Raw genomic sequence first — 13,073 nt, 5'->3', positions numbered from 1 at the left:
CACCTGCCTCTGGCTCCCGAGTGCTGGGATTAAAGGCGTGTGCCACCACGCCCGGCCAATTCAAAGTCTCTTAACTGTGGGCTCAACTAAAACACTTTCTTACTTGAAGAGGGAAATATATCAGGGTACAGTCACAATCAAATAAAAGCAAAATCGAACTCTAACCATCCGATGTCTTGGATTCACTCATGATTTTCTTGACTCTTCCAAAGAGAGCATGGGCCACTTCTCCAGCTCTGCCCTCTGTAGCACACAGCTTGTCTTCTAGGCTCCAGCTGCCTCCACTCGACTGCTGCCGCTGTTCTTGGTGCTCATCTCAGGATATTGGCATCTCCAAATCACTGGTGTCTTCTGCTGCAACTGGGCTGCACTTTCACAAATAGCCTCTCACAGGTTCTTTTCAAGGGGCCAAGCCTCAACTGCTCTGCATGACCCCTTCAGTCCTGGGCCTTCAACTGCGTCTGAGGCTGCACCTTCACCAATGGCCTCTCCTGACCTCTTACAGCTGCTACCCCTTCATGTTTTCAAAACCAGTACCACCTGGGTGACTATCATACATTACCAAGTCTGGCTACCAACACAAGGTACTGCCTCTGGAACACAACTTCTCCGTGCCCTCAAGAAACACTTCCCAGAAAATTTCACCTCAGTGATGCTGGTCTCTTCTTAATCATTGCTAATTTTTTTGCTCTAGTTTACCAGCATCAGTCGAAACAGTAATGAAAAGGTTTTGCTTTAGTAGTTCTGGTATCTTGTTAATCACAGCTGATTCTTTAGCCACAATTAACCCAAATCACAGAATCTTCACAATCAAAATAGCAATGGCTTTGATAAGAGTCTTTAATCTTCCCTCAGAAATTTCACAAGCCAGGCCTCCATATTCTGCACTGTTCTCAACATTATCTTCCAAGCTCCTACAGAACATCCCACTGAGCTCCAAACATCCCAATGGCTTTTCTAGCCCAAAGTTCCAAAGTCCTTCCACAGTCCTCCCCAAAGCATGGTCAGGCTGTCACAGGAATGCCCCACTCCTGGTACCAATTTGTCTTAGTCAGGGCTTCTAGTCCTGTACAAAACATCATGACAAGAAGCAAGTTGGGGAGTAAAGGGCTTATTCAACTTACACCTCCACATTGCTGTTCATCCCCAAAGGAAGTCAGGGCAGGAACTCACACAGAACAGGAACCCGGAGGCAGGAGCTGATGCAGAGGTCATGGAAGGGTTGCCACTTAGTGGCTTGCTTCCCCTGGCTTGCTCAACTTGCTTTCTTATAAAACCCAGGACTACCAACTCAGGGATGGTACCACTCACAATAGGCTGGGCCCTCCCCCCTAGATCATTAATTGAGAAAATGCCTTACAGCTGGATCTCAAGGAAGCAACTTCCTCAAGGGAAGCTCCTTTCTCTGTGATAACTCCAGCTTGTGTCAGTGTGACACACAAAACCAGCCAGTACAGGAACCTTTTACATTTAAACCATAGAGTGTGTGGGCACACACACCTATGCATACGGATGCACAGTGAACACACACACAGTGGTACACACACACACACACACACACGTGCACGTGCACACACACACACACACACACACACACACACACACAGAGTGGCACGAGCCCTCTCCCTGCTATGGAGTGTAGACTATGATGATAACAAGCCTCGGAGGAAGGCATTCTTGCATTTGTACCTTAGATCTATTACAGCCTGTAACCCTTGACAAATTCTCCATCCTTTCTGAGTCTTCATTTCCTGTTGAGAAACAGGATTCTCTTGATACCTTCTGAGCTCTTAGAAATGTGGGAGGCAGTTCTCTAAGTATGTGCCACCTCCTAGGAGCTCAATACATGCTGGCTGGTGTGGTTATCATTATTGTCATTAGCAGTGCTGATGACTTCATTTTATCATCTGGTTGTAGGTGGTAGTTGTTGTCCCCTCCAGCTGTTGGTGCCTGTGCTGGGATCACCCAAGGCCGTGAAGCTGCCTGCCAGGGCTATTTCATAATTAGGTTGGCAGATGCAGGATGCTGAGGACCCCCTGCCGGGGATCACAAATTAATTAGTGTAGTTTGTGGAGGAGGAGGCCCTTCCAATATGTTTGATGGTGATAAGCCAGGTCTAGGTGTCTAGTGCCTCAGCAGCAGAGGGCAGAGCCCCACCAGCATCAGTAGGAGGCAATGCTCTTAGTCTACATAAGGGACCCAGGTGGTCTGGCAGGTTGGGTGGGGCTCAGCCACTCAGAATTGCATCAAGGCCATGCAGGGAAATTGTGCTGCACCCTATTCAGGTTTGTCAGTTTGCTGGCTTATCCAGGGCTGGGATGCCTGCTGCACATCTCAAAACTCCCAAAAGAATCACCAGACCACACCCATCTGTTATCCTCTTGAAGCCCCCCCACACACCTGGAGCCTAGGAATCCATAAATGATAATGCCATGTCCCAGGGCAGTGGTTGAGAGCCACTAACGCTGCGACTCTTTAGTTCCTTAATGTTGTGCTGACCCCCCCAACCACAAATGGATTCCATTGTACTTCACAACTGTGATTTTGCTCCCATCAAGAATCATAAGGTAAATATCTGATATTCAGTATATCTGATGTGCAACTCCCGTGAAAGGATCTTTCAACACCCAAAGCGGGTAGCAGCCCACAGGTTGAAAACTCTTGTCCTAGGGGTTCATGCGTCTTCCCCAAATATTCTGGCCTCGCATCACCCCTATGGGGCAGTGAATAGGAGCTACAACCTGCCTTGTTTATTCCAGTTTATTCCTTGTTGCCAGGTTGCCAGAGCTATCCTCCTGCCTCAATAAAGGACCTTGGAGAAGCAGCTTTGAATCATCCACATTTACGGTATGTTTTTCCCAAGTTTCTGGTACTGAGAGCCTCTTCACACATATTAGTTATATCACTTAAAAGCTTTGGTGCACTTGGCAAGAGACATTGTTGCTCCCGTCACCTGTATTATAATTAAGGTTTATTTTATGTGATGAGTACTTGCATGCATACCTGTGCACTGAATGTGTGGCTAGTACCTGCAGAGGCCAGAAGGGGGCATGGGATCCCCTGGAACTGGAGTTACAGATGGTTGTGAGCTGCTATGTGAGTTCTGGGAGCTGAACCCAGGTCGTCTGCAAGAGGAACAGCCTCCTCTAACCACTGAACCATCTCTCCAGGAGCATGGTATGATATACAGAGGAAGATTTTTCAGGGAACATCTCTCCTGTTCTCACCTGCTCCTGCAAAGGACCCTGGGCGCCCCCTGCAGGGCCTTAGGGAGAGTTCCCTGTGCCTATTTTAGCAAAGATTTTGTTGCTTCCAGTTAAGTGAACATCCACCCCCCCCCAGCTGGTTTTCTGGCAGTCAAGGAGTTGAGACGCCAAAAGCGATTTCTCTCCAAGGAACTGTTTTAGGGGTCATTCCTGCAGAAGACTCAGCCTCCCTGGGCAGTTAAGACTTCAAAGGTGATTGCTCCCCAAGGAGCTGTTTTAGGGATCCTTTCTGCATAGATTCACCCTCCCTGGGCCTCCTGCCTGGTGTGGTGCCCTGGACCAGGAAGAAGGGAGCAGAGTGTAAGCCCGATCAGGGCAGAGCTGCGGGCAGTGTGAAGCCCAGACCGGTGAATAATGCTAAGATTGCCTGGAAGTAAGCATTGTTATTGCAACGGGGCATACTTTCCCTCTTCTCTCCGAGAACAAAGTAGGCAGAAAAGTAAGTGCCTTAATAGGAGGCTGTCACAGGCTCAACAATAGCTATTAAAAACTACCAATTATTTACATACAGGAACCCGAGAGGGAGGGCTTTTAGGTGCACTTTTCAAGCCCACATGGTGCGGACAGCAGAGTTAATTTCCTGCTCTGGGACTGTACTTAAACATTGGTTACCAAGGGCATTAGGGAGTTAAAGGTCCTTCACAAGCATTCAGACTTCAAGGTAATGGAATTTCCGCGGGCCTCCGAGGCACTGCGAAGACTCTGACCTCAGCACAGAGCTGGGCTTTTCAGGCGTCGGACTGACCCAGAAGCCAAGCTCAGGAGAGCGCTGAGGTGTGCTGGATAGAGGGGATCTGACCTTGTTTTTTCCCCCAACCTGGAACTTCCCCCTTTCAGAACATCTGCACTGGATGTCGATTCCTTTGACGGTCACTAGGGGGAGCCAGGGCTCTCAGTAAAGGCTTCTCTTCTGCCGCTTAAATCTAGCCCAAGGAGGTTGTTAAGTTATCGGGATTCTTTTCTCTCTTCCTCTCTTTTCACTTCCTTTTGCGACAAGGTCTCTGTACGTAGCCCACGCTGGCCTTGGACTCGCTATCTCCCTTCCTCAGGCTCTTGAGTACAGCCATTATAAATGGGCACCGCCACTCTTGGCTAGTATCCGGGATCCTAAAAGCTCAATTGGCATAGGGACAGAGTGGCTGGTGACTGACCTGGAAGAGTGTTCACGAAATCTCTTCCAGGAAAACTTCTGGAGGAGTCTCACCCCCACCACCCATCTATGACACTCCTGGCTTTCCTACTCGTTCTTTCTCTTCTTCGTCTTCCTCTCAACATCACCTCTTTTATTATACTTTTCCTATGTTCCGGGTTTGTTCCATGTTCTGGGTTTGTAGGAGCTGGAGGATGGTGGACGTGAGCCACGGAAAAGATGATTTGGAGACACGGGGATTTGATTAAATCCTGGAACATTTGCGGGAACATGGGATATGGAAAATAGAATCCCATTTGGTGAGCAGGTCCCAATTATGGCTCCACACGGAACAGCCAATGTGCTGTTCTGTTAATGCAGCCTGCTGGGAGGGGGGCTCACGTGTAAGATGGGGTAGCAGTGGGAGAGAGGTTTTCTTATTTGCACCCTCCATAAGCTCTAGTCCCCAGATGAGACAATACATCCTTGTCTTTCTTCTAGTGCGCCACACAAGCTCAGTTAGGCTGTTGGCGTCTACCGCCCCTCTTGGTCTGTCACTGGACAGTGGATTCCATCAGAGTGAGGATGGAGCGCTGTCTAAGCTGCTTGCAGCTTGACACTTCTCAGGGAATGGTTTGGGCTTCTCCACTGATGATGGTCTCATTCATGTGGATAAGGTCTTAGATATGATTTTCAACTGTGAGGATTGGTACCGGCCACGGGGACTTGGGGGTCACTCTGAGGAAGAACCGGCTCATGGCGCAGGTGGCACACGGTTCTGGGGTGAACATTGAACCCTGGAGATGACTAAGTTGCAGGACAGATGGAGGTACCGTTTTTTTTTCTTCAGGTGACCCAAATGCTGCTACAGTTAAGTAATAAGGGGGAATATTACCAGAAGCCAGATTCAGAGTTTGCAGCACTGGATCACGGATGAGAAAGGGATACTTTGAGAGCTCCACCATCCTGTTGGTGATGTAATGACCAGTGTTCAGGGAACTCTTCTGCTTTGCCCCGCCCACCTGCCCTTCCGTCCCCGCCCCTGCTTCCCCACCCGGACTTGAATAGAGATCAAGTAGGATCTTCAGCAGGCAGCAGTCTTCCGTTCGGTTTAACTCACTGTTTTCTCTCCCGGTTGCTACTGAGAACGTTTTCACACGCTGCACAAGGATATATATGATTTTCTTTAAATATATTTTAAGAATAAACACAAATGGAGTCATCCTAAAGAAGAATATAGTAAGCAATCAACAGCACTGGTGGTATGTATGCGAAAGTGCCCCAAATCCCGGCGTTGTTCACGAAGGGTGGGAGACGCGTTGAGAGCAGTCTATGGAGATTTCAATTCTGACTCACACATTGGGGGCGAGGGGCCTTGGATCTCTCGGAACTTAAGTTTCCACATCTATAAACGAGGCTAAAAAAAAGACCAAGGTGGGTATTCAGGAAGAACCAGTGAGGTAATGCTCTCTAAATACTTGTACATCATTAAAAGTTAGATTGCAGCTAGGGTGGGTGGAGACTGTCGGGGAGAGAAGCAGTTTTTCCTATCCCCAGTAGAGGAAGGGTGCATGGCTCTAGGGCACAGAGGGAGGAAGGAAGTGGGTCCCTTGTGGAGTATTCAGGGAGGGGCCAGTGAATATGTGCAGGGCCCGTGGGATGAGGTAGAAGAACCCTTTTCACCTCTAGCCCTGCTCGGCCTCCTGAGTTCTCCTTCTAAGATTTAGTATAGACTTAATGTTCATAATAAAATCCTGGCTATGTTAACCTTGGAGGCTCCTAGTATGGAGGACTGCGTTCTCTGCTGGGTGAGAATGTTTCCAGCTGATGAGAATCGTAGCCATCACCCAACTGGAAGGAAAGAGGGCCATGCCTGAAAAACAACGAGTGGCTCTCTCTCTCCTCTGCTCATTCATTCATTCATTCATTCACCACGTATTGATCGCGTAGCAGGTGTTAGTGTTATAGCCTTCGATGAAGCCAGGAGCTCTTCCCTCTCTGAGACAAGCCTAATTGTAGGTCTTTAAACTCAGCAAAAGGCAGAAATTCCAGGGACCTTGTCACTTGGAGGTGTGCAAGAAGTCTGTGGTGCTGTGTCTTTTAAGTATTTACGTGACATTCAGTTCTCCCCCCTTCCTCTCTCCCTTTCCTCTCTGTCTCTGTCTGTCTGAATGTCCCCCCCCCATCTCTCTCTCTCTCACAACACAGCTTTAACGTATCCATCTATCTATGCAGATTATTGGATTATTAACCTTGCTAGTCTATTGGGGGTAACATTTAGAGCCTCACACATGCAAGCAAAGACCAAGCCACTGAGCTGTTCCTCCTGTCCTGCTCTGTTTCCTCAGACCTTAAGCAGGAGAGAACGAGCCCCCGAAGCTCAGGCTTAGGCACATTTCCTGGGTGCTCTGATACTGAGAAGCTAGCTCCTCCCAGAGACAGATGTTTCTCACCTCCCACGTGAGGCTGGCTTAGCTTCCAAGTGGTCCTCCGCATTCCCACCATGCTCATCTCCAAGCTTCCATGCATGCTGCTCTCCTTGTCTGGAGACTTTTGTCTTTCTCAGCATTGGAGACATCGGTCCTCCTTTATGTAGCTGTCCCCAGACTTTCTAGCCTTTTCTGCTCTGGTATTCCCAGATTCCAGATTCCAGATCACAGCCTGGGATGGGAGATCTGTTCCACGAGTCCTCCCACTTAGACCCGGCTTTAGTCCCGAGTCTGGGAGGCAACTCGTGGCAGCATGTCTAGTTTTAAGACCCACATTTGCAGAAAACTCTTTTATGCATGAAGGTCAAGTCCAGCTTGAGCAGGCGAGCGCTCTATGATCTCATTCATAGCTCATAAGAGGCATGCACTAAATATATGAGAAGGCGTTCAACATCATTAGCCATCCAGGAAATGCAAAGTCAAACTACATCAGAGAGTCCTTCTCACTCCATTCAGAATGGTTATCACGAAAAGAAAATCAAACAATAATGAATCCTGGCGAGGACGCCTGTGCGTGGGGTGGGATGGGGAATATAAACTAGTGTAGTCACTATGGAAACAGTATGGAGGCTCCTCAATTACAGATAGGACCACCAGATGATTTCACATACTGCCCCTGGGCATATAAGTCAGCATACAAGAGAGGTCCCCACACATCCATGTTTACTATGGCCAGATTGTGGAATCAGCGTATGTGCCCAGCAGCAGTCGAATGGGCAAAGAAAACCTGGCACGAACATACAATGTGGTTTTATTAATTTATAATGAGCAATGGAATTGAGTGTTTTTTTTTTTTTTTTTTTTTGGAAAAAGAGGTAGAACTGGAGATTATAATGTTGTGTGAAATAGTCGAGTCATAAAGACAAGGAGGGCCTATTTCCCCTTGTCCATGAATGCTGTACTCAGGAGGAACAGTAAACCATAAAGCAGGAGGGGAGACAACTTGGGGAGAGGAAGGGAACTGGGGTACGAAGGGGAGGAGGTAGGGGACGAGAGCAGGGGATGGAGGGGAGAGAAAGTACATGACGTTCATGTGTGTAATGTTATAATGAATAGACACTAACTTAAGGCAGAATTTAAAAGGCATCCCTAGGATTACACAGCAGGGAGAAATAAAAAAGGACAAGGATTTGAATATTATGCTTGCACAGTGCTAGGCTCAAGGGGAGCCGAGGGAGGAAACCTCTGAGTGCCAGCTGCCCCGGAGATGGATTGAACGTGGAGACCCGCCTCATGGGCGTTAAGGGAGTGTAGGCATGTCTAATTGTGGCTTCTGCTGCTGGCTGTGCGTGCGCTCTCTCTCTCTGCACGCGTGTGTGCGTGCGTGCATGTGTGTGTGTGTGTGTGTGTGTGTGCATCTTTCTACAAAGCCCCTCTGACAACTCTACCACATGCTTTTGCTGTTCGCCGCTGTCCCTCCCACACTTAAAACTCAAAGCATTTATTTTGCTTTGTTTTATTCCCCAAAGGCTCTAAGATGACTTACAAGAAAACATTCAATAAGAGTCATAATAAAATACAAATAAGAACAGCCAGGGAAGACACTCTTCACACTAGGACGACACGTTTCCTGGATCCTGTGACCCTTCTGAACCACATCTCCCTCCGTCTCTCAAGCCTTGGGTGCAGAGAGGTCTCACAGTCACATGCTCTAAGTGCAACACGCAGCACCATGGTATGCCTTCTGCGGCTTCCTTGTAAAGATGCAAGGCTTCCCCAGGCTCCCTTGTGCATGCATGATCAGTAGGTTCCTTCCCAATCAAAGCCACTAATTTGGAAGGCGAGTCACTGTCAACTTTTCTTAACGCTCCCTGTCTCCCCTTCTTGATCAGCCTCCTCCTGATGAGCTGGTTCTGCCTGCTCGCCTTAATCCAGTGGTTTTGCAGGCACAAGGAGGATGTTATGCAAAGGGACAATGTCAAAGCCATTGAGGACAGAGCTGAAGCACAGTGCCAGAGCTTCATGCCAGGCACTGGGAAGTGTTCCTCTTAAGGACCCAGAGTGTGGGCTGCAGAGCCACAGGGGTACCACTCCACCCTATTCTCACAGATGCCTCAAAGTCATCAACCACTGAGCCAGTTTCCTTGCTTTAGAAGATTGGGTTATTTGGAAGCCACCTTTCCTCCTGGAAAACCCTCTGAAGGATGAGGATGCTGAGCAGCGGAGATGCCAAGTTATGCCTGTTAGGTGATAAGGAGATGTGGAAATCTGGAGGGGGCTGGCTTGAGCTCAGAGGTCATCATGGTGATGGACATGGTGACATCTCTCTCCTCTGTTAAGTGAGTGACCTGCAGCTCCATTGGTAGAGGTGGTTTACCCAACATGTGTGTGATTGTGCGTGATTTTGCAGGGCCTGGGGCCTGCACATCAGTGGACTTGGTTACTAGACTAGAGGAGACCATTTTGATGGATAGTCTATTATACCTTGGAGGACTGGGCTGGTGAGATGGCTCAGCAGGTAAGAGCACCCGACTGCTCTTCTGAAGGTCCTGAGTTCAAATCCCAGCAACCACATGGTGGCTCACAACCATCCGTAATGAGATCTGACTCCCTCTTCTGGAGTGTCTGAAGCTACAGTGTACTTACATATAACAAATAAATAAATAAATCTTTTAAAAAAAATACCTTGGAGGACTGGAGTTAAGGAATCTGTGACAGTTTGTATGTGCTCAGTCTAAGGAGTGGCACTATTAGAAGGTGTATCCCAGTTACAATAGGTGTGGCCTTTTTGGAGTAGGCATGGAACTGTGGGCATGGGCTTTAAGACCTTCATCCTAGCTGCCTGGAAGCCAGTATTCTGCTAGCAGCCTCCAGGTAAAGATGTAGAACCTCCTGTACCATGCCTACCTGGATGTTGCCATATTCCTGCCTTGATGACAATGTCCTGAACCTGTGAACCTGTAAGACAGCCCCAATTAAATGTTGTCCTTATAAGAGTTGCTGTGGTCATGGTGTCTGTTCACAGCAGTAAAACCCTAACTAAGACAGAACTCCAAAGGAGGGGTCTTGGCCATGTTCAACTTCAGCGTTGCTCCTGATCGACTGTGTGGCCTTTGGCATTCTCGATCGTCAGGCATTTGGAGCAGGACTCAGACATTGAGCTTGACACACATGGCATTTGCAGAAAAGGTCCAGCCCTACTAGGAATCTTCTCTCTATCTCTTACCTCAGGTGGGTAATTTATAAACAGCAGAAAACTTCTCCATAGCTCGGGAAGCTGGACAGACCAAGATCAAGGCACCAGTGATATGATGTCCACTGGGGACCCTGGTTCTAGCTCGGCCTTGAGCTGCATTGTCTTCAGGAGGCAGATGCTACCGAATCGCGAGGTGGGGGAATAAGAGGGTTAAACGAGGAGTCAGCCCTATGAAGCCTCCTCAACATGTGACTGATCCCATTCTCAAGGCCGGTAAGTTTCAGCACCCAGGGACATTTAGACTGCAGCAGATCTGAATCAAATGATCTTTGAACATTCCTCATGTTTTGGAGACACAAGGCTTGGACAAGGGCGAATCCTGGAATGATCTGGCGTCTGTCAAGAGCTTAGCCTTTACTGGGCTACTAGAACTTGCCCTAGTAGATCCGAGCGGCAACGCTTAGCTAGATCAGAGTGAACAGCAGTGATGCATGGTGGCCAAGAAGAGGTAGGAAGTTCCAGTCTGTGGGCAGGATGAGGGCCTCCTAGACCTGTGGAAACAGCATGGGACCAGGGCCAACGAGAGAGCTGGGCATGGTGAGGGAATGGCAATGAGCAGGTAGAGAGTGGAACCCACTTTGAGATTCAGAGAGGAGAGTGGACACGTACAAAAGGGGGAGGTCATGCCAGGTGCAGATTGCCAAAGCAAGGGACGTAGGCCTGGGGCTCTCAGTCTCCCTTGGCTCCAACATCCTAGCCCTAATAATCTGAGGTCAGTCATCTGGGCTCGGATACCGAGACAAATTTCAGTCTTCAGTGGTTGGTGGGATGCTCAATGTCTTGATCCACACAAGACAATGGGTCAAATTTCTGCGTAAAACCTTTTAACGGTTCCTCGCTGCCTCCTGACTGAGACAATTCCTATCTGCTCTTCAAGGCACTGGGGGTGATCTACTCTCATCGCTCTCCTTTCTTCACTTCTCCATCTGCTTCCCTCCCACACCCTTCCCTCTCCCCTTTTCTATTCCCTTCATACATATCCTTTGCAGCTCAGGTCAGCATTGTCTCCTCCAGAAGCCCTACCTGATGCCTTTCTGAAAAAAAAGATATGTGTGTGTGTGTGTGTGTGTGTGTGTGTGTGTATACACTGTAGCTGTACAGATGGTTGTGAGCCATCATGTGGTTGCTGGGAATTGAACTCAGGACCTCTGCTTGCACCAGCCCCGCTTGCTCCGGCCCAAAGATTTATTTATTATTCTATCTAAGTACACCGTAGCTGTCTTCAGACACACCAGAAGAGGGCATCGGATCCCATTACAGGTGGTTGTGAGCCACCATGTGGTTGCTAGGATTTGAACTCAGGACCTTCGGAAGAGCAGTCAGTGCTCTTAACCGCTGAGCCATCTCTCCAGGGATGCCCCCCACCCCCATGCCTTTCAGAGTCCCATGGTCTTCCAAAATTGTTCATCTTTTAACACACTCCCTTTTTGCACTTTGTCTCCCCAGCAAGCTGGCAGCACCCCCAAGGTGGGCTAGGCCTATCCTTTTCCACTATACTTTGGCACCTGGCAGTGCCTGGCACTTAGTAGGTGTTCATACATCCTTTCTGTTTGAATATCTGACGCAGTGAGTGAGGGCAGGTTGTCTATTTCCTCCTGGACCTCTGCTTGCTTTTGGATCCCAGCTGGGACTCTGCATGTTCCCCCCTGATGCTTCAGAGGCCCCAGGACTAAGATTTCAGCGCTTAGATTCTGCACGGATTTTGCTCTGTGTGTCTATCTTTCTGGGTTTTCATTTTCACCGCTGGGCGCACAAAAGCACTCTGCGTTGTTCCCACACCCCTGAGCCCACCCACCTGGTTTCTGATGCTGTAGAGACCCTCGGATTCTTCAGTAGGAGGACCTTTCATCTTTGTGGGCTCATCCTTTTTAAAAATGCTTTTCAAAGCTGCTTGAAAGCCCGGAAGGTGCAGCTTTGATGTCTGTGTTCGCTTCACTGCAGGGGACAGGACAGCTTACTCAGGTCCCCTGGGGCCTGAGGAGAGGGAGGCAGGGCCCTTATGGGATCCTAGGGTAGTATGGAGGGCCCAGGGCCAATCAGCTTCCTTGCTCAGTAAGTTCCGTTTTTCAGACATCCTCCACCAGCTAACAGCTGCTGTATCCTGGCTTCTGCACATAGCCTGTCTTTAGGATCCTGCCCCTAGTGCCTGGGTGCTGGAATATCACCCCAGCTGTGCTCCCTATTAGAAATTGTCCATGTCCATGGGAACCTTTGGTTTCAGGTCCCTCAAGGCCGAGTCTGCTGTAACTAATGACTGACTGATGTTCTGCGGGGAGTAGTTATAAAGGTCTGGCTCCCGGTCCTCAGGTTAGTCCAACTTCAGAGGCACCGTCCTTCAGAGATGCTCAGCTGTGACTGTTATTACCACCCACCGCGCTCAGCTTTGACCAGCCCACCACACTCATGCTTTCTCAGGTGTCTCTCCTGAGCTTTCTGGTAGCTTCTTTAACCCAGGGCCCATTTGCCCAGACCTATTGACTCAGAGCCCTAGTCTTTACCTTGAGCACGTCACCAAGTTTGAGATTATTAGGTATTCAGTGAGGACAAGTGGCGTCAGAGCTTCTACCTTAGGACTTGCCTTTTAGCCTTATCCCCAGGCTGGAATCTAGAGGTTTTACAATAGGACTTCAGTGTTGTGGATTCGGTTGATGTGAGCGGCGTATTTCCTGTGTTCTTTAAACCATACGGTTCAGTGATCCCTTGCGGGCTTCCAGGGACAGCTGCAGCTCTATGCCCAGCATGCCCAGCAGTATCTCTGGAAGCATGGAAGGCCACGTCCCTGTCCTGCTCCAGCTGCATTGGGGTGCCTCTCATCACACTGATTGCCAACACGGGGCGTATCTCCCACATCAGGCAGTCCTAACTCTAGTGCTTGACGATATTTCCCGTAGTCTCTCAAGGCTTGATTCTATCACTGCGTGCTGATGAAACTTAGTGACTGAAAACTTACAGTACCACTTGCAGTCTCTGCAGATCCAAGCCAATGTGGGGTA

General features: G+C 48.9%; 1 pseudogene; it reads right to left on the bottom strand.

The window, feature by feature from the left end:
• Positions 1-12,845, bottom strand: part of LOC110337813 — a 29,840-nt pseudogene extending 16,995 nt beyond the window's left edge.
• Between the last annotated feature and the right edge of the window lie 228 nt (positions 12,846-13,073).

Source organism: Mus pahari, chromosome 20, assembly GCF_900095145.1.
Source record: "Mus pahari chromosome 20, PAHARI_EIJ_v1.1, whole genome shotgun sequence".
Classification (NCBI taxonomy): Eukaryota; Metazoa; Chordata; class Mammalia; order Rodentia; family Muridae; genus Mus; species Mus pahari.
This window is presented reverse-complemented; position numbering and strand designations above follow the sequence as displayed.